The sequence below is a fragment of the Vombatus ursinus genome, unplaced genomic scaffold (assembly GCF_900497805.2).
Source record: "Vombatus ursinus unplaced genomic scaffold, bare-nosed wombat genome assembly UNPS02014791.1, whole genome shotgun sequence".
In the NCBI taxonomy this organism is placed as follows: domain Eukaryota; kingdom Metazoa; phylum Chordata; class Mammalia; order Diprotodontia; family Vombatidae; genus Vombatus; species Vombatus ursinus.
In genome coordinates this window covers 18,035,024-18,055,903 of record NW_020954569.1, presented here as the reverse complement: position 1 = coordinate 18,055,903, position 20,880 = coordinate 18,035,024, and the positions used below count along the sequence as shown (strand labels likewise).

The following is a 20,880-nucleotide window of genomic DNA, read 5'->3' as shown; positions in this document are numbered from 1 at the left end:
TACAAAGGGTTATTGTTATGCCAAGCTCAAGGTACAGCTTGCTTTCTAGGTCTTAGCTTTGGAAAACAGGGTGTCTAAAAAAAGAGGGGGTAACCTTGGATCCTGATGTAAATACTTTGGCCTATCCAGGTATATCACACATATTTTAATAACTATTTTTATAAAGGGAGATATATTCAGAAATTTTTGACTATGGGAATTATCACTAGCATTTTTAAAACAGTTGCAGACACTTTAAATTAGCCCATAATGTTCACTTAGGAATGGTTCAGGCTTCATGGAAATGTTCTCAATAAATTTCAAAGATCTTCAGCTTAATAATCTTTTATAATTGAGAGAAATTATTATTAGTAACCAAAGATATGGGGAGATTTAGATTTCTCCACTTTATCCCTATTTTAAGACCTCTGTTTCTGAAGGTTGAGCTGACTTTCTCCTCTATCCAGACCCTACTCAGGTGGGGCAGTGATTGTGTTCTGCTCAGGTTTAGGTGGGGATAAATGAATAGATTGCCCAAAGCCAGGGTTAACTTAAGAAATAAATGACATAATCAAAATTTAGGTCCAGCCCTTCATTGTAATATTTATTTTCTTGTTAATTGTTAACAAATCAGAATTGATTGTCACTCTGGAGAACACCTACTATTCAAAGGGCAAAAAAAAAACAAAACAAAACTGTAAGCCCCTACAACGTTTGTCTTCGGTCTAAGAGAGAGGTGGCCAAATTACCATACTTTTATTAAAATGCTGGCATTATCAATAAAATTATTAAATTACACAGAAATTATGTCTCTCAAACATTTTTTAATGTCACATAATGTTAAGCAAACTATAGTAATATGTAAAAACCAATGCCTATGCAACAGGCATTATAAAAGACAGAAAAAATTATTTATGTAATCATGGAAAAAAACATATTATTTTAGGTTGATTTATCATGCAAAGGGATGTATCTACCATAGGTCTTTCAAAGATCAAAGACATAGAGACTAAGGTCAATAAGTCAAAGCCAAAGTTACAGTTGGAGTTGGAGTCAGGACAAGGAAAACACATACCAGCTGTCCCTTTTTTCCACATTCCATAGGAATTAAGTGAATGATCATGTTGCAGACATCTTAGAGAACTGCTTATTTTTATGATTAACAAAATAAATGACAAGTAAACCTTCTCATACTTTTTTTTAAATTTAGGTAGAGCTCATAATTTTTAGCTGTTTCCTTATAAAAAATGTTATGGAAAACTTTGATTCTTTAGCATATTTCAGTGTTATCATTTAAAAGTGTGTGTGTGTGTGTGTGTGTGTGTGTGTGTGTGTGTTATCCCAGTCTCTATCTCTTCTAACTTCTCTTCCAGTTAAATGCATATAAAAAGTTAAAGGAAACCAAATTGTACTGATAATAGCATTGGGTTGCTCAGAGGCAGGAGGAAATATCTAATAAACAGAATGGGAACAATGCCTAAACCTGAATTTATTCCAGTTAATTGTGTCTGAAGGCAAAGGAAACACAAAGACCTCCAAGAAAAAGGGGCACAGTAGGTGTCTAAGAGGTGCCAAAGTGTTTAGCAGAAATTGTAGCTGCCACACAATTCTAGGCAGGAGACCTATATGTCATCAAAAAAGAAATGAGTGGAAGTTATGGAGTAGACAAAATCAATGCAAAGCAACTTCAAAGGTATCACATCTGGAGCAAATTCCCATCATTTGCCACCAAATGTTAGTTGACAAACCTTTATTAAGCACTTACTTTATGCCAGGCACTATGCTAAGTACTGGGGATACAAAGAGAGACAAAAATAGTCCCTGACCTTAAGTAGCTAACATTTTAATGGAAGAGACACCATGTAAAAAGTTAAATACATACCAGATATATGCAGAAGAGATTGAAGACACTTATATAGGAGAAAGTACTGACTTGGAAAAAAAAAGAAACAACTTCTGCAAGAGATAGAAATGAAGAGTAAAAACCTTTCAGGTATGAAGGACAGCCAATGCAAAGGCATAGAGAATAGAGAGGTAGCATCATGTGGAAGAAACAGCGAGTAGGCTGGTAGAACTGTTGGAGTCAAGTTGGGTCTAGATGTACCAGCATCAGGGAAGCCATTGATTCTGATGAGGTGATAACAAGCTCTTGTCAATCACTAAGAAAAGTCATTTCTGGCCAGAACTATTTGAAATCTCAAAGGCTAAGACAGAATCATAAGAACTGGGAAATTTCCCACCTGCAATGTATGGAATCCTCTTCCTTCTTCCCCTCAAGTGGACTATATGTAATTTTGCAAAGTTCTTTCTGGGCAAATACATATTACAATGGAAAAAGAAAGCAAATCACATGGGGAAACATAAACAGACATCTGGAGATCAGAAGCAAAGAGCAATAAGGTAAGTGATTTTTAATTGAAAGTGCATTTACATTATGATACAATACATTACTATACAAGTCAAGATGACTGGTGATGCCTCAGGATGCTGTGGATGAACTTGGCATCTTTGATGTCTAAGCACTTCACAGCTGCCTTCATGGTCTGTGGGAACAAATTGTTCACATCTGCCCATTCCACTGGAGGAAGTCTTCACATGGTTGGAGTAAATACTCCCTTAACTCACTGAGAGGTTTGAGGCCTTTCAGTTTACCCTCAACATTGTTTAGACTGTCTGCTGAAACTTTTACTGGAGTGTGGCCACTGTGCATGCTACATCTTCTGGGAGCCACAGGTGAGAGTTGGGTGGCAGGTGGACACCAAAGGTGAAAAAGTGCTCTGAAAAGAGCTCAGCAGCACTCACACTAGAGGTAGTAGTCTTCCCTGACACCTTAAACCCCACATATGGGGTATATGTATGTATATATGTATATGTGTATTTTCATGTATGCACACATGCACGCACACACATATGTATACACACATATAATGTTTATATATTTTTTTCCTGAAGTCTTATGACTCTAATTAAGAGTCAGACCATACAGATCTGCCAAATCTGGTATCATAGAGAATAGGAGGTAAACCATGGGCAAATAAATTAAAAAACAGCAGTAATCCATGGGAGATGATATCAAAGAAGAGAATCAACAAAACTCAGAGCCTTAACTTCCTATATACACAAAAGCATGGCTCACAAATAAGATAAGCTAAAAATGCTAACCTAAGGAAGTAACTTTGAACTCATGTGTAGCCCTATAATATGGTGCAATGGTGACTCATGTCTGGAGTATAAACATAGTAGGACCTTATTCAAAAGGAACACAACAGCAAGTACAGCAGAGGAAGGAAAAAGAGAGAAGTCACAAAACCCCAAAGCTCTTAACAGGCAGTATGATGGACTGACTTGAATAAGATGAACTTTAGTAGAGACATGTGTTATCTTCTTTTTTTTTTTTTAATTTTTAGGCAATTGAGGTTAAGTGACTTGCCCAGAGTCACACAGCTAGTAAGTGACAAGTGTTTGGTCTGAGGACAAATTTGAACTCAGGTCCTTCTGACTTCAGGGCCGGTGCTCTATCCACTGTGCCACCTAACTGCCCCGACCTGTGTTATCTTCTATACTTGGCATCAAAATATCAATTTCATAAGCATTGGGGGAGGAGTAGGTTAGGAACATTTCATGCAAAAAAAAAAAGATCTTGAGAGTTTTAGCGGATTGAAATTTCCTTATGAAGCCATATGACCCCTTGAAAACTATATATCGGCCAAAGACCTATGGTGCATCTCATCTACTCAGTGCGGATTGAGTACATTGATTAGTGATAATGATCCAGAAGAAATGGGCTGAACACTTCCATAGTGTTCTCAACAGTTGGCATCAACCAATGCTCAAGTCACTGATTGTATACCTCAGTTTAAAGTTGGTCCCTCTCTAGTCAAGCTTTCGACTGAAGAAGGTTTTGAATGCCATTAGGCACCTGTCATGTAGCAAAACATCTGGTGCTGATTCTGTTACAGCTGAGATTTACAAGTCCATTACTCATATAAAAGCTGACTGAAATTTTTTAGGTTGTGTGGCAAGAGAAGAGTACCCCCCACTAGTTCCAGGATGCCTTCATTGTCAATCTCTATAAAGGTAAAGGAAATAGATTGTCCTATGACAATCACAGGATGAAGGCTGGTATCTCTCTTATCACTGCTAGAAAAATTCTGGCCAGAATCCTTAATAAGGTGATTCTTAACCTGGAAGATGACCATATACCTGAGAGCCAAGTGTAGCTTCAGAAAGAGCTGTGGAATGGTCAATATAGTGTTTGCTACTCGACAACGCTAGAAGAAATGCCAGGAGTAGAACAACATTTGTCAATCTGACCAAGGCTTTTGATACTGTCAGTCATTAGGGCTTATGGAAGATCATGGAAAAATTTGGTTGCCTAGAGAAGTTCATCAGTACTATATGCCAGTTCCATGACAGCATGCTTGCATGAGTTTTGGATAATGGATGACACTCTCAAGATTTCCCAGACCAGGCTTTTTGTCTGATTTTGTGATTCTATGTCATCTTCTTTCTTTATTCTCATGTTTTGACATCCAGGAATAAATTCTGTCTCAGTTCATGTGTAAGAGACATTCAGTCTTCACAGCATCTCACAACTTATGGAATCTTTATAACATCCATTACAGAAACAAGAGATGAATAACTTAAACAGTGCCTATAGTCATGCACCATTGCCATGCTCAATATACCCCTCTCACATGAGATGAGTAGAATAATAGAGCTGGGAATTACATATTGAGTTAATGGCTACTATGTCCATACTAAGCACTCATTAAACCAACCTTCTCACTACTCTTATAATAATTCTATGAATAGCCCTATACTTTCTGAATGATTTTCTTTCCAATATTTGTTATCTCTTCCACTGATCCCTATCCCAATGCTTTATTGTGGACATGACCCTGTACTCTGAAAGCTCATACCACCGGAATGTAAGGTCTACTTCATACTCCAAAGTTGGAAAGAGTTTCTTAGCATGACACCAGTGATAAACTACATGGACTTTTGCCACCTGAGCACCAGCTAAGCTAAGTTTGGAGAGGATGATTACAAGGTTGGCTTTAAGGTGAAGTAATGTGGGCCACAATTACTCTCTTAAATTGTCCACTAAATCACTAAGGGCTGTGTTCTGTGTTAGTGGAGGAAGTATGCATATTGTAAAAATCACAGATTCTGGAAGCACTAGTTTATCTCTTCTATTACACAGGTCTTACTTAGTGAATTGCACAGATGAGAACGCAAATATCAAATACTGCCTAAACTTTAGAAATCAATATGACAGTTGGGAATGCCACAATTTGGATTGTAGTGCTGTCTTTCAACAGAAGCACGATAGGTATCATAGTTGAGAAATTCACTTTTACAAAACACTTTTCCCAACACAGGCCTACAATGTTTCCACACTCAATGAGAATTATATTCTATATGCAAAACCTTTTTGTAGTGCTCAAATGCTGAAGGTAATAGGCACTGAAAGAATTTCCCACAAGACAGTTAAGTAGAAGAGATTCTTCTCTAAATCTCTAACCTAATACTACCTAAACAGATTTTTGAAACAAGTCAATGTATTGATAATGACAGTCTATAATGAATGAAGCTTTTGGGCTTGATGGCAATAGGCTATGATAAATGAATTAATATAGGTCAGTAGCATACTGTTCTGGTTTCACCCTTGCCAGGAAAAAGAAGGATCAATCCCAGAAGATTTACTTGTAATGCTGTGCAAACATGTGTTTGTGAAAGCTCAAACAAACCTTTCTGAGGTTTTACATAAAAATCATGTCAGGTTTACTGGCAAAAAGAAACAATGAAAATCAAAACCTTCTTTCAAAATGGGGAGGAGGGGGAATAAAAGGGAGAGAGAAATGAAAGAGAAGGAAAACACAACGTATCATATTTGAGAAGAAATCTGAAAGTTCAAAGTTCACAAGAAAAGATATTAGGGCACAGTGTCATAAATAGATACCAAAGACAATATTAATAGTCTAAATTTGCAGAATTGACAGACACCCCACTCCCATCCCCATCTTTTTAATTTTTTTTTATTCTGAGAATCTCATAATAATCACACAGATAGACTTGACTAAATCAGATATTACCAAGATACTATATGAAGATCCTTATTGATATGGTCAGAATTATGTTTTCTTACAATTGTCATCATTTCTTCCTTGGATCCATTCATTTTTCTTTGTTAAGTAGCTCCTCAAACTGCCCATTCTTTTCTGGTACTCTGTGTGTCCTGGGATGTGTAATATCTCAATTTTTTGTTGTGAAACTAACACTGAACGGTGAGTAGAGATTTTTATATATGCGGCCATAAAGTGCTTAGAACTTCCTGAAAAGACCTCAAGTGATTCTATACAGAACTCTGTGCAACATGTTAATTGGTGATTAGCATCTTGACCAACAATGTTAAGCTAGCTCTGAGGATACAGTTGTAATAACTTTTCCCTTGGGCCAAAATTGCCAGGCATATGAAGAAAAAAATATGAAGTAATTTATTCAGTGCAAGCAATACTATACTGTTGATTCAAGTATTACTTCTAATAATAAGAATAAGAATAAATTTAAAGGCTTAAGGCCTTTAAGAGGTATTAGAAGGGGCAGCGAGGTGGCACAGTGGATAGAGCACCAGCCCTGGATTCAGGAGGACCTGAGTTCAAATCCCGCCTTAGACACATAACACTTACTAGCTGTGTGACCCTGGGCAAGTCACTTAACCCCATTGCCTAACCAAAAAAAAAAGAAAACAGATGTATTGGAGCCCTTACAGATTATGTTACTCAACACTACCTTTTGACAAATGGAGAAAAATAATCATAAAATAGTAGCAGAGCCAGAATAGTGCCTAAAGGAGCCTAATTAAGGTCACAGAATATTGGTTTTGCAGGGATCTTAGATAAGACTTAATCTAATCATCTTATCTTATGAATAAGCTCCTTACAAATGAGGACACGGAGTCCATAAAATAGAAATCACTCTATTTAGTGCTGATACCCATCATCATCATTATCATAAATATATAACACTTATGAGTGGAGTGGGTACCAGTATCAGTGACCCCTCAGGACATAATCCCCCCCCCTTTTCTTTTCTTTAGTTGTGTAAGCAGAAATTCCTGAACTGTAGTGTATCCTGTTTATCTCATCCTCTAGCTACATGACCTTGTGTAGAAGACTAAAGCCATGAGGCCCCAAAGGGGAACCTGTTGCAGTTACTGTACTCCTTTGTTCTCTTCATTTCTGGGGAAGATTTACATGAATAGATTGTGCCCCTGAGGCTCAGCCAATGGGCCAATGAGAGGGGGTTAGGGTGGACTATCACACTAGGGTCTATATAAACCTATTTTAAACAAAGCATTCTTACACTCTCTGGCCGACACCATTTTGGGTGGCACAGGGGTGTCCTTTCTCGAAAAAGCCAATAAAGCAACTTTCCTTTTTGCAATTCTTGTGAAGACTCTGATTCAAATTTGGGTGGGGGTCCTTTGTCCCACACACTTATAAGTTTGTTCCTTAAATTATATCCTTCTCTTCTATTCTTTGTGACCCCATTTGATACTTTCTTAACAAAGATATTGAAGTAGCTTGCCATTTCCTTCTTCAGCTCATTTTATGGATGAGGAAATTGAAGCAAGAGTTAAGGCCCTTACCTTCAGTCACACAGCTAGTAAGTATTTCAGTCAGGATTTAAACTCAGGTCTTCCTTATTCCAAGTCTAGAATTCTTAACCATTGCACCACCTAGCTTCCTAGCTTGAATAATCTATAGCTAAAAAAAAGAAATACTTCAACATCCCCAACAATTAGTAATGTTGTCACTACTAGAAACATTCCATCAAGGAAAACTACTTATTTCACTACCCATAGAAGAAATTCATTCTCTTTTTGGATAGCTCTGTTAGATTTTTTTTAATTGTATTGTTGAGTCAAAATATTTTCTAGTGTAACAGAAACTGCCTGTTCTCAGGTCTATCTCCTAAGAGCCAAGGTGAACAATTCTAACATCTCATCTACATGGCAGCCCTTCAGATATGTGTAGCAGGCTTTGGGAGAAGGCTATCTGACAGTCAAAGGGAGCGTTCAGGCACTAGCTACATGAGCTTCTAGGAAATGTAGTCCAGCGCACTGAGCAGAGCACAGTTGCTGCAGAATGGACTTGGAGTTTGACTGCTTTTGATTATGGGAGCGAAGTGGGGGGATGGAGGAGAGAAGGGAAGAGAAAGACAGACAGATGCTGAGCAAGGGACTCAAATGGAATCTACCAAGAACATAGAGAGGAAATGGAAACTGAATGGGAAGAGACTAGAGACTGGGGTTTTTAGGCAGCCAGGACTTTGATGGGAGGTGTACCTAGAAAAGACTAAGGCTGGCTGAATTTTTGTCTCTTGAAGATTGAGAAAGGCAGTTAGGTTTCTTAACTTCCCCCATCTCCCCACCTTTCATCTCCCTGCCTAGGACAGCAGAGATTTATTCCAAAATTTCTCAGTATTTTAAGTCTGTTCATAATTTATGATTTAATTAATAATTTAAATCTGGCTCCAAATAAAACAAAACAAAAATAAACAACCAAAGGGCTCTAAATACTTTGAGTCCTTTTTGCCTTTATTTGAAAAGATGGGTACTACAAAAGAGAATCAAATGAATGTCTTCTTGTATACAGAGATTTAGCAAATGAACAGAGCTTCAAACTTGAGTCCAAAGTGCCAGTTTTTCTCCAGGCCCTGAATTGGAACCATTTGAAAGAGGCTTTCAATTAGTTTTGATTGACTAATAACTTTTATAAGCTCCCAAATAGCACAGAGAGATTAAACAACATGAATCTGGACCATTAGCCCTAGGCAATACCTGGACCTTAAATAAGCAGATTTAAGTGGTGAATCCAGGTTTGAAATTTTACTGCTGGTAATACAGAAAAAGAAAAAGTCACTGCCAGGGTCAGTTTAGGGAGGAGTTGGGAAAGAGGGGCTCAGGCTCTCCATTCAAAGGTGGGAGGCTAGTAAAGCTAATTTGCTAGTGAAACTAACCATCCAGTAGCCACACTCTGTTACAAACTTAAAATCACCATTATTCCCCCTCTCCCAGTCCCCCTTCTTTTCTTCAGGCTAAAATATCACCATCTTCTTCTTTTAAGCATTTAGCAATGAAAATTCATTGAGAAATCCCATGCTGCCCCCAGCAGTTTGCGGGTTAGAGTAAGTGCAGAATCACTGTGATGGGGTTGGGATCTGGGCCTCAGAAAGGAAAAACCCTGGACTTTCCCCACACGCCAAAACTCTAGCGTTCGCCTGAGGCTATAATCCCATCAATTGACCTTTCATTGTGGCTACACCCAATCTCCCCCCCTTGTCTTAACCTCCCTATGGCCGCTGGCCATTTCCCACCCTTAATCCTAGCTAGGCTCCCTTGGCCATGCAGTCCAGGTCCCAGGAGTTCTGTTCACCCCAGTTTACTGGCCACTTCTAGGTCCCTCCCAGAATCTTTCTGTATATAAGGTTCATCTTGTCTCCTTTAAGATGCTCAGATTCCTAAAATCTAGCCACTGCTGAGATTCTTATAATTTAGCCATTGCTTACCAAAGTTCAAACTCTTTAAGAGTCTGCCCAATATGATGGATGTAACAAACCCTGTCTTTGGCTGAAAGAAGGCTTGGGTCAAATTCTTTTAGGCAGGACCCGTGTGTTGTGATTTTAGGGTCCCAGGACCCCTGAACCCCTAAACCGCGTCAACTGCAGTGTTTTTTATGGCAGCCTGTGAGCAGAGTGGCAGGAATCTTTTCTCCCTCAACAACTCTCCTCTCTGGGGCAGCACCATTTACTGAGGGGAAGGAGAAGAAGGCATGGGAGAGAAGATGTGTATATCCCAGAACTCAAAACTGAAATGGGTTCATACTTTCACAGCATTCTGGAGTTTTTTTTGGCCATATACTTCACAATTCATCCTTGCTACATCTTGTGCCACTCTGATCTAAGTTTTCCCAAAAGTTGGCTACAAGGGGTACACTCTAATCAATTCAACAAACCCCACCTCAACCTCCCCTTCATTTGAAAGTTCTGATAAGACTCCACCCTGAGGCCAAACCAAGGCATTTCTCCATAAGCCAGGGCTTAATTTATTGTTTTGTTGATTTCGTACAACTAAGAAAGTGATGGAGAAAATATTAATAATGCAGATTAAATTTAAAAGTATGTCTTTCTGTACTTTTTTTTTCTTCTTCTTCAGAGAGCCCTTAAACATTTACCAGCACATCCCTGGGGCAAATTCGTATAGACAATGAGAATTAACTCAATCGTGCCTCAATGATTAACAAATTCCTCTCTGGCGATATTCTCCCCATCCAGGTATTTCTGAATAGCACCTCAGGTGTGAGCGTTTGCCTAGCCCTTTTCAGGGCTGCTCATTCATCTTTGGTGTTGAGGAAAAGTAATTTTAATGCTGTATCATCTGATTATTAATATTAATTTAGAACATTCCCTTCTCTGTTCAAAGGGAATTAATTACTTTAACTTAAAGACAAACATTCTTTCACCAACACATAATATCTAAGGAATGTAATCTACTCCCCACTCTAAGACATCTCCCTGGCCCAGGGTCCTTACTTTTGTGTATTGTATAAGCAAGGGAGGGGTCTCTTACTTTTGTCTGCTTTACGAACAAAAGCCATCCTCAGCTAGATCTTCAGGGATGTGTCCCTTTGCCCTTGCTACTTTCCTCATCAAGACATGGGGTGATAAGGTCTAGAAAAGGGAGACCAAACCAGTAAAAGCCTGGTTGAGATGGCTTATGTTTTTTCTAAACAAAGATTGCTAGAAAAGCTAGGTTTCATAAACCAGTTAAAGTTCCATTTCTTAAGTGCCAGAGAAGGTTAGGTCAGTCACAATTGAAAATCATTTTCTCTAGCTTCATTAAGGAGAATAAATTATAAGGGGCAGTGAAATGGCACAGTGGATAGAGCACTGACCCTGAAGTCAGGAGGACCTGAGTTCAAATCTGGCCTTAGACACACAACACTCACTAGCTGTGTGACTCTGGGCAAGTCACTTAACCCCAATTGCCTCACTTGAAAAAACAAAGAGTAAATTATGAAATACGATTTTACTTAGGTTTATTATTTAATTTGGGCTTAAGACCTGTGTGTAGGGCATATCTTGAAGTGCAAGCAATTTACAAATTTACATGTAGATTGCTCATTTGAGATAGGAGCTGTTCTGTGTATATAATCTGAAATTAAGTACTTGTTATAGTTACACATCCCATCACACAAGTCTTTTGCTGTCTGTTACAACTGAAGCAAAATAAGCATATTTTGTGTAAGTCCATTTATGAAGTCAAGGAACCTAGGGATAAAAGTCATGTATTTATAAAGAGTGTCGATAGCTATATATTCATGTTTTGGATTAGATCCCGAAAGTATCTCATCTTCCCAAGGTGGTAATTAGCTGGAGTGAAAAATTTTGATAAAGCAACAAAAGCAACAAGATCAGATAATTATATATGTCAAATATAAATAATTCTAATGGAATATACAGGCCTTGAACATGTTCTAATAAGTTCTAAAAATTGGGTTTAGGATTTGATAAATAAAACTATATTGTTCATCCTTTGCACAAACCAGGCATTTTCTGTTTCTTTCTTTTTTTTTATGCTTAATTTTAAAAAGTTCCAGAGTTCTGCCTTCTGTGGTACTTTAAAATGTTTAGTTTTTGATTTCTCAGTTGTTATTTGAATTTCTTAAATATTTCAACATATCAGTTTGCTAATTTACATCATAGGGCAGTTAAAAGTAAAAAAATTAAAGTTTTTTCCCTTTTTGAGACTTAAATCTGAAAGAATGAAATAAATAAATGTAAGTCTTAAAAGGCTGAATAATAATGGAGTCAATGCCAATTTAGAAAAGCATTCTTAATCTGAGCTTTACATGTCTACTTTGGTAAATATTAAATCATTAACCAGAAGGGCTCATTTTACAAGTCAGATCCTCATGGATTCTTATTAAGATTCCTCTTTCAGTCTATAGTTGGCAGAGTCTATACCAGATATTGGATTAATACAAAGAACACAACAGCAAGGGGTATGTAAAAACTCAAATTCTTTGAAGTTTCAAGTGAATTATGGGTTTCTAATTTGATGTTCTTTTTATACCTCTTTTTCTAATTTTTATTTATTTTTTTTTAGTGAGGCAATCAGGGTTAAGTGACTTGCCCAAGGTCACACAGCTAGTAGGAGTCAAGTGTTTGGTCTGAGGCTGGATTTGAACTCAGGTCCTCCTGACCTCAGGGCTGGTACTCTATCCACTGTGCCACCTAGCTGCCCCTATACCTCTCTTGCTAATAGGATTAAAACCTTAAGGTTTGAACTGGTTTTCACTATATGAACTAGTTACTGGAAAATTTAAGAGGCTATACTAAATTAGATTCAATCTTGTAATCGGTAGATTTTAGCAGAATTACCCTAGGAATCCCTGCAAGTGACTTGAAACCAGAGAAGCAGGTTGTCAAGGAAGAGTCCATTTCAGAGTTGCCCTGATAATGAGACCTATTCCACAATGTCCAAGAAAAGATGTTGCCTGGGACCAGACAACTACATAGGACATCTGGAATCCAAGATGAAATGTGTTGATTGAATTGACATTAGGAGTGGGTTACTAAGCAACAATGAGACTAGATGTTAATGTTGATGATCACTGTTGTCTTACTTTGGCTTTTTGTTTCATGGTATCTATATTTGCTGAGTTTTTCTGGTTACCTTGATGGCAAGTAAATCTTCACTCTAAAATTAGTCCATGGTTTTAGATACTCTTACTATCACTTGTTCTATAATTAATCACTTTTGTTCTTATTACAACTGGTGGGGGGAAGTTGTGAAAAGCCTACTTAAGATTCAGTAAATTAAAGCAGGGACACAACTACCCATTCCACGTGACCCCTGGTAGAATCCCTCCTCTTCCTATACTTGGCTACAGGGAAACATCCTGTTAGCCACCCTTGATAAATGGTCCCTTATGGCCCTCTGTCTTACTGTTCTTTTCACACTTTGTATTAGTTTCAGTGTTAAAACCTGTTGTGAACTTGCATCAGAAAAACAAACAAACAAAAACCCCAAAAAACCATATTAGTATGTGCTACTGATACTGACCATATTAAAAATCTTATAGAATTAGTTTATTGATAAGCGTTCCATGGGTGACAAGTCTCCCATTGATCAAAGGGGAGAATTGAGAAAATCACATATCGGTTTTCTACTTTTTATTTGATTCCAATCTATACTTGATTACATTCTGTCACTGTCTGAGTCATGTTTCTTTGTTTTTGAGTTAAGTTCAGACATTCATTTATCCAAAAGTTCAGTTTTCTACTCTGAGTTAAGTTTAAAAGTTAAGTTTCCCTATAAATTTAATTGAAAGAAAACTAGAGGGATCTGTTATCCTACTAACAAGCCTTAACAGAATGCAAGTGGGGGCCAAGAAGTCTGTTGTCTTTGTTCCGCTAAGGAGCAGTTGGACTCCATCAATCAACCTTTCCTGACAGCAGGATGGAAGAAGAGGTGGTTGCTAGCCCCAAGCATCCAGCTAATTGTATTGTTGTTGCCACTTATGATACTTCAGACTTTGTAACCAATCATGCTGTTTTCCATCTGTGATACTTCCTATTCTTTGTTCTCTTGCACTTCTCAAAATTATATGTCCTACCTCACAGTTTTTTGGCTGTCTGAGGAACTAAGAAAACCATTTTGCTGTTAAATGCTAGCCTTACCAATGAATCGAACCTGCTTAAAACTTGGTGCTTCATTTTACCTTAATTTCAATCTCAACAATATGCTTCTCTGACTTTTATTAATGGTCTCTAAATGGCCAATTGGCCTTTTCTCAATCCTAATTCTTCTTGACCTTGTCACACCCTTTGACACCCTCTTTCCCTTGATACTCTCTTCTCTCCAAGTTTTCTTGATGTTAATCTTTTCTGGTTCCCTTTCCACCTATCTGACCACTCCACTTTCTCTTTTGGTACATCTTTATCCAGGTCACAACCCTCAAATATGGGTATCCCAGAAGATTCTATTCTGGGCCCTTTTCTTTTCTCTCTCTATCCTAGTTCACTTAGTGATGTCATCAATTCCCATGGATTAAATTATCATCTAATATATGATGCTGATTATTCTCAAATCTACTTATCTAGCCTAACCTCTATGCTGATCTCCAGTCTTATATTTGCAACCGTTTGTTGGACATTGTGAACTGGATCCCCCATTAACCTCTTAAATTCCAAAACTTAATTCATGATCTTTTTCTCCAAACCCCCTCCCTCTTTCCAAATTTCCCCATTATTTTTGATGGCATCACCATCCTCAATCACCAAGACTCACAAACTAGGTATCATTTTTTTTAAGTCATCAGTCTCTCTCACCCCCCTCCTCCTTCCTCCAAATCCAATCTCTGGTCAAGGCCTGTCAATTTTGCCTCCCTTACACGTCTCAAATGTACCCCTTCCCAGTCTTCTTACATTTAACCCTCCCCCTCATTGGTCCCATGTATTTTGTGATTTAGTGACTCTGGTTTCCTTGTTATTCCTGGAACAAACTTATTTGTACATAGTTGTTTGCACGTTGCCTCCTACATTTCACTGTGAGCTCCTTGAGAGCGAGAACTGTATTTTGCCATTCCTTGCATTTCCAGTGCTTAACACAATATCTGACACATGGTAGACAATAAATGTTTCTTGACTCTCTGCCCATCTTTCCATCAATGAGCTTGGCAAAACGGAGTTGCTTCTCACTGAAAGCTAACACACATAGAAGCATTTTTTGCTCTTATAGAACCTATAAGCAAACAGTAAATAATAACCAGTGTACAATGCATTATAAAACAGAGGTGTTTACTGAGAGGTTACAAGCACACTCCTCTTCTTGACCCTGAGAGTCCACCTCTGTACCTGACCCTGTTCCCCATAGACACAGGATCAATCAGAACCTAGGCAATCCAGGACAAACAGTTTGAGTCTTTCCTAGAGGATCGAGGAGGGATGCATGTACTTTCATATTTTGCTTAGGTATGATCATTAGCTATAGACAGGAACTCATAAGGCAGTGTCTAGCTTTAAACAAGGGAAAGAGAATTTAGGTTTCAAAGCTAACTGAAAATCAGTAGAATTGGTGGTTTATGTTCCCTCTCTCTCTCTTTCTCCTTAATTCTCCCTTTCTCCTTCTCCCTTTTTCCTCTCCTTCCCTCTTCATTGTCTCTCCCTCTTTTCTCTGCTCACTTCCTATTTGTTGGACCTAGCATCAGTCCCTACCAGGAGGGTGGTGAAGCAGACAGTATTAGGGAAGGGTCCTTGATACTTCAACAGATCCTTATAGGACATGATTTTTTTTTCTACTTTAGCCCCAGGGGAAAGGACTAACAGCATTGGGTGGAAGTTCCAAGTGGGAAAATTTAGCTTTACCTAAGAAAAACTTCCTAAGGATTAGAGTAATCCATTCAGCACAGTGCTGGATTTTCCCATGGAAAAGGTAGACAACTAGGTGGCATAGAGTTCAGGAAGGTCTGAGTTCGAATCTGGTCTCCGATATTTAGGAACTGTGTGAACCTGGGCAAGTCACTCTCAACTTGTCTTGTTCATTTTCATCATCTGCAAAATGTGTAGAATAGTACCAAACTCCCAGGGTTGTTATGGAGATCAAATGAGATAATATTTGCTACATAATAGGTGCTTAAGGGGCAGCTAGGTGGAGCAGTGGATAGAGCACTGGCCCTGGAGTCAGTAGGACCTGAGTTCAAATCTGGGCTCAGACCAAACACTTGATGCTTACTAACTGTGTGACCCTGGGCAAGTCACTTAACCCCATAAAAAAAACCTAAAAACATAATTAGGTGCTTAATAAATATTTGCTCCCTGCCTTCCTTTTTAGGTATGATCATAGAAAAGATTCTTGTTCAGTTGAAGTTGAAATAGATGACCTCCAAAGCCCCATCCAACTGTAAGATCTGTCATTGCCAGCTCCTTCAAATGATCCCCTGATGCATGTTCAAATTCAAATTAGTGTTCTCACTATGTTGAGATTGTCAATATCCTTTCTAAATGATGATGTTAAGAACTGAATACAACACTTCAGAATAGGTCTGATCTGACCAAAGGAGAACAAAGACTATTACTTCCCTCATTTTCAATAACATAACTTTCTTAACATGGCTATGACCCTATTGGCCTTGTGGTTTTTCATGTCACACTGTTAATTCGTATTGAGATTGCAGTCCACTAAAATACCAAGGCATTTTTTCACATGAACCTCCTCTCTAGCTATGCCTCCCCTATCTTGTAATTGTAAAGCTAAATAAAATTGAGACTTTCCTCTAATCTAATATTTATTGTATAGTTAGATTTCTCTACTCATATTTTACTATCATTCCAGTTTTGTGATCTGTAGACACAGATCAGGGACATACTATATGTTTTCTCTAACCAAATGAGTGGAATACAACAGAGATATCAAATACACTGACAGCAGGCCCTTTCAAGTACAGCTGAACTAGATTAAAATGTAATTGGGAGATATTTAATAAAATAAATAGAAATAAAATAGAACATAGATAATGTTGCTATGTGGTTTTCTAAGTCAATTTATGGACCATAGGGATCCTTATATATGGTTTAGTGGCCTAGGTTTCTATTTGAGTTTGATATCACTAATATACAGTATATTCCAACAATAATGTCATTTTGTTTTTCTCTCTTTTATTCTCACCTGAATGTTCTCCAACATGCTTTATGCTTACTTCCATATATTTCTACACAGGCGAATCTCTTCTTGACACATAGTACTATTCCATCAAATTCTTCTTTATGGTCCATTTCTTTTGAACAAGGCATAACTCTTCATTGTGGCATTTTGATTGTCAATCCCTTAAGTATTTGTGCTATCTGTGAGATTTGCTTAAGGTCTGGAACTTACAAATTCACATGTTTTATCACTCATATCACTCTGGTATATTGGCATTAGTGTCTATAACAACTGCTACTAAACACCTTCTGTTTTATTTCTTTTGGTGTCATACCTGTTCACCTAAGTATCTGGTCTGGATATTTTATCTGGGAATATTTCTTCATTCCCTTCCATTTTCAGTTAAAAGCCTTTGTGATTTGATCATACTGTATATAAGCACCACATAATACATATATACTTGAATACTATATATGCACACATGTATACACACATTTATGTATACATAGACACACATGCACACACACATTAGAGTATATGAACTCCAGACTGAGAACCCCTAATGCAACCCCCTCATTTTTGATACAACAAAACCAAGGCCCAGAAAAACCTAAAGAACTTGCAAAATATCACAAAAGTAGTAAATATCTGAGGTACCTTGAGAGCTAGTGAGTTCTCATTGATGTGTGTCAAGGTGTTGATATATGGCTGTTAATCAGCATTAGTTTCTGATAACCACTACACCTAATCATCAAAGACAGAGATCACCAATTAAACAACTAGAAAATCACACCCAAATTCAGCCCTATTTTCTGTTATGTTCAAAACTACCTATTTGGTCTACCTGAGAGCTTATAGTTAGTTTGGGACGTTATATAGTTACTATGATGCCAAAACAGTGGAGTTTATCTAGATCTTGAAATTTGAGAACTTATTACATATAATGTTGAGATATGCCACCTTCTGATTTTCACATGTTTGGATCACTTAGGGTAATAGTTAGGGGTAACTGTTCAGAACTAAGATGAATACTCAAAATGCAGTGCTTAATTGACTATGCTGCTTACTACACATTTTCTTTTCTTTTGAGGATATCAAAAAGCTCATCAGTTACTGCAATAAATGTGTTGAGATAGGAGGTGATTACATTGAAAAATAGTTGTATGTTCATGCTTCTGGAATAAACTGCTTTTATGCTAGATTTAATTTCACCTTATTTATTGATTTCCCCTCATATTACATCCTAGAAAGGATGGAACATAAGATATGAAATCAAAAGACTCCAGTTATAGTTGCCAATTTATAATTTGACATAAAGCAACTCAGGCTTTGTGCTTCAGTTTCCTAATTTGCAATGAATGGTCAATAACATCAGCCCCATTATCACCTTGCAGAATGACATTAAATAATATTTATGGGATCATTCCATTAATTACTTTTAGGTCCTAAGGGAGTGCTGCTAGGAGGAAGCAAGCCATTTAAAATTTTGAGATATTTTGTGCATTGACAGCAACTACTTTTATGGAACATAGAACTTGACCTGGTAGTCAACTAATTGATGAAAAAGTTTTGAGTTTTATGGCTATGGGACATATATAGGTACTACTTCAAAAATTTGTGTTGGATAAAAATACAAATTAACTATGCCATTATTCCTCAAACTGAAAATATGGCCATAAATGATGTTGTGATGCTTCAAGAACATCATGAATCTGACTACATCACAGTAATAGCCTTCTTTTTCATGGTTCAATTGGATTTATCTTTATATGGGATTTTTCATATAGAGTATTACAAAAAGCTTTCAAGGTATAAGTCAGCCATAAAGTATAGTACAGATTAAAAGATAAAAAAGGATTAAAAGTCTACAAGAGAGTGAGTTATAGGAAGATGGAACCATCCATGAATTTGTTTTACAACCTAGCAGAGGAGACAGAAAAAGAGTTGAGATGAAAAGACTGTAGGGAATGACTAGGTAGAGCTAAAAAAAAGAAAAAAAGCACAAATATCTCTCTAGAATTTCAAAAGTCATTAATATTTTGTCAAATTAGATTTGGAGGACAGATAAAGGGGATGGTCCATTTTCAAAGAGGAAAACTTGTGGTTCAGTTTCTTTGTAAAGACTATAAAAAGCAAAACATTTATTCTTCTAATGGTTCAACACTATAAGGTTTCTTCTAATACTTTTAAAGAAGCAAGAACTTCTATAACTAATCACACCAATTTCTAAATCCTTCCCCAGAATTTTTTTTTTGAAGAAGGTGTCAATATTAAGGCAACAGGAAAGTTTGAATAATTAATATCTAATTAAATTTTTTTCCCCCAAGATCAGAGCTGGAAGGAATCTTGGAGGGCATCAAGTCAAACATTCCTGTTTTATGGACTAGGAAACTGAGGCCCAGAGATATGAAATAACTTGTCCAAGCTCACAAAGAAGTAAATATAGGAGCCATGATTTGTAACCAGATCATTTGACTCCAAATCAATTTTTCTTTCTAATATATCACTCTGCATCCCTGGAAAGATCTTTTTTGTTTTACATCACTTCATGGATTGCTTTACCTCTAATCCTACATATTGAGGAAGCAAAATTTTTATTCACTAAATAGTTACAGAAACAAATGACAAAATTAAGTATCAACATGTGTGGTGATATCAGTACTACTAGAGGTAGAAAGGCACCATGACTTAGTAAATGGAGAACCTGCTTTGAAGTCAGGGAGACCTGGGTTCAATTTCCCTTGCTGACAAATATTGAGTGTGTGATCCTGAACACATCAGTTAACCAAAAAGTGCTCTAGTCAAGTAAGACAAATTGTAAAGGTGTCAACCTGTACTGCTAGAGGGAATTTTCTCACCTAGTAGTTTCCTATACTCCTGATATTACAGGTCCACTTTCCATCCCTGATAACAAACAGTATGACTGATAGAGCTGACAATAAGAAAAAAACAAAACAAGCATACCACCATCTATTTTTATTGCATTTTGCAGTTTACAAAGCACTTTCAAATCCATTATGTTTTTAGATAGAGATCTTTAAGGGGTCAAGGAAGAGAGAGGGAGAATTTTGGACCAGCTTGGTAGTAGAAGGTTTCAGATAACAATTTCCAGGGATCTTAGAGTTGAAAGGGGTAGCTAGACAGTACAGTGGAGAAGCGGTGTCCCTGCTGTCAGAAAATTATTCTTAAATTCAAATTTGGCCTCAGGCATTTACTAGCTGTTTGACCCTGGGCAAGTCACTTCACCCTGTTGCCTCAGTTTCCTCATCTGCCAGTATCTCTGCCAAGAAAAGCCCTAAATGAGGCCACAAGAAGTCAGATATGACTGAAAAATGACTGAACAGCAACAGAGTTGAAAGTCATTCACTTTATTCTAGAGTAGTGACTTCTCCAGTCTGGTAGAAAGGTATTTTCTCAGTCTGATCTCCATTTATTCTGAGGCAGGAGGAGAGGACACACCTATACTATGAGACCAAAGGCAATTATATTTCATTTGTAGGTTTCTGGTTGACTCTTGGCAAATCTGGGACTGAAAATAGGTACTGAGGACAGATGCTAAGGCAGCCTAATGAGGTACACATTTTAATGATTTTTAAATAAATATATATTTAAATGCCTGGTAATTCTGCTCTTTATGTCCAGTAGGAATTTATTTTGTGATCAGTTAAGTATAACATGCACTAGCCAAAGAAACCCCAGCTATTATGAGCATGTACAGTGTACTAACTAGACTGAGGCAAGTGGACTTTGAAAAGCACCCAGTAATTCTCTTCATAGTTAGCTTTCTTTATTGTTTGTTCTTCGTTCTCAAAGAGGACCAGTGTCATTAGGAAGATGATGTCTTAACTTGTGGATATAAATTGGATATAAGTGAGGCAAATCTTCTCAAAGTCATCGACTTCACTCTCTCCTCCAGTCATCGAAGTCTAGAAGTAAGACAAAGATCAAAAAGACTAGGGATTGTGATAGACCCCCCGTTAGGGACCCTGGGGCACCACACCCCGGGGCCTCTGGCTCAGCTTCCCCTAACGGCTGTTACAACACCCTGGGTGAAATCCTCAAGGGTGGGGTGCAACATCCTGTTCTGTAAATGACCTGATCTGTCTTCCCGGCACCCCACCGGACCCTGCTCCCTTCCCGGCACCCCACCGGACCCTGTTCCCTTCCCGGCACCCCACCGGACCCTG

At 37.7% G+C, this 20,880-nt stretch overlaps 1 protein-coding gene across 2 annotated transcripts in view; it reads right to left on the bottom strand.

Annotated features, from left to right (window-relative positions):
- Positions 1-20,880, bottom strand: part of CDH12 (cadherin 12) — a 390,052-nt gene that overhangs the window by 162,273 nt on the left and 206,899 nt on the right. The window lies entirely within an intron of this gene.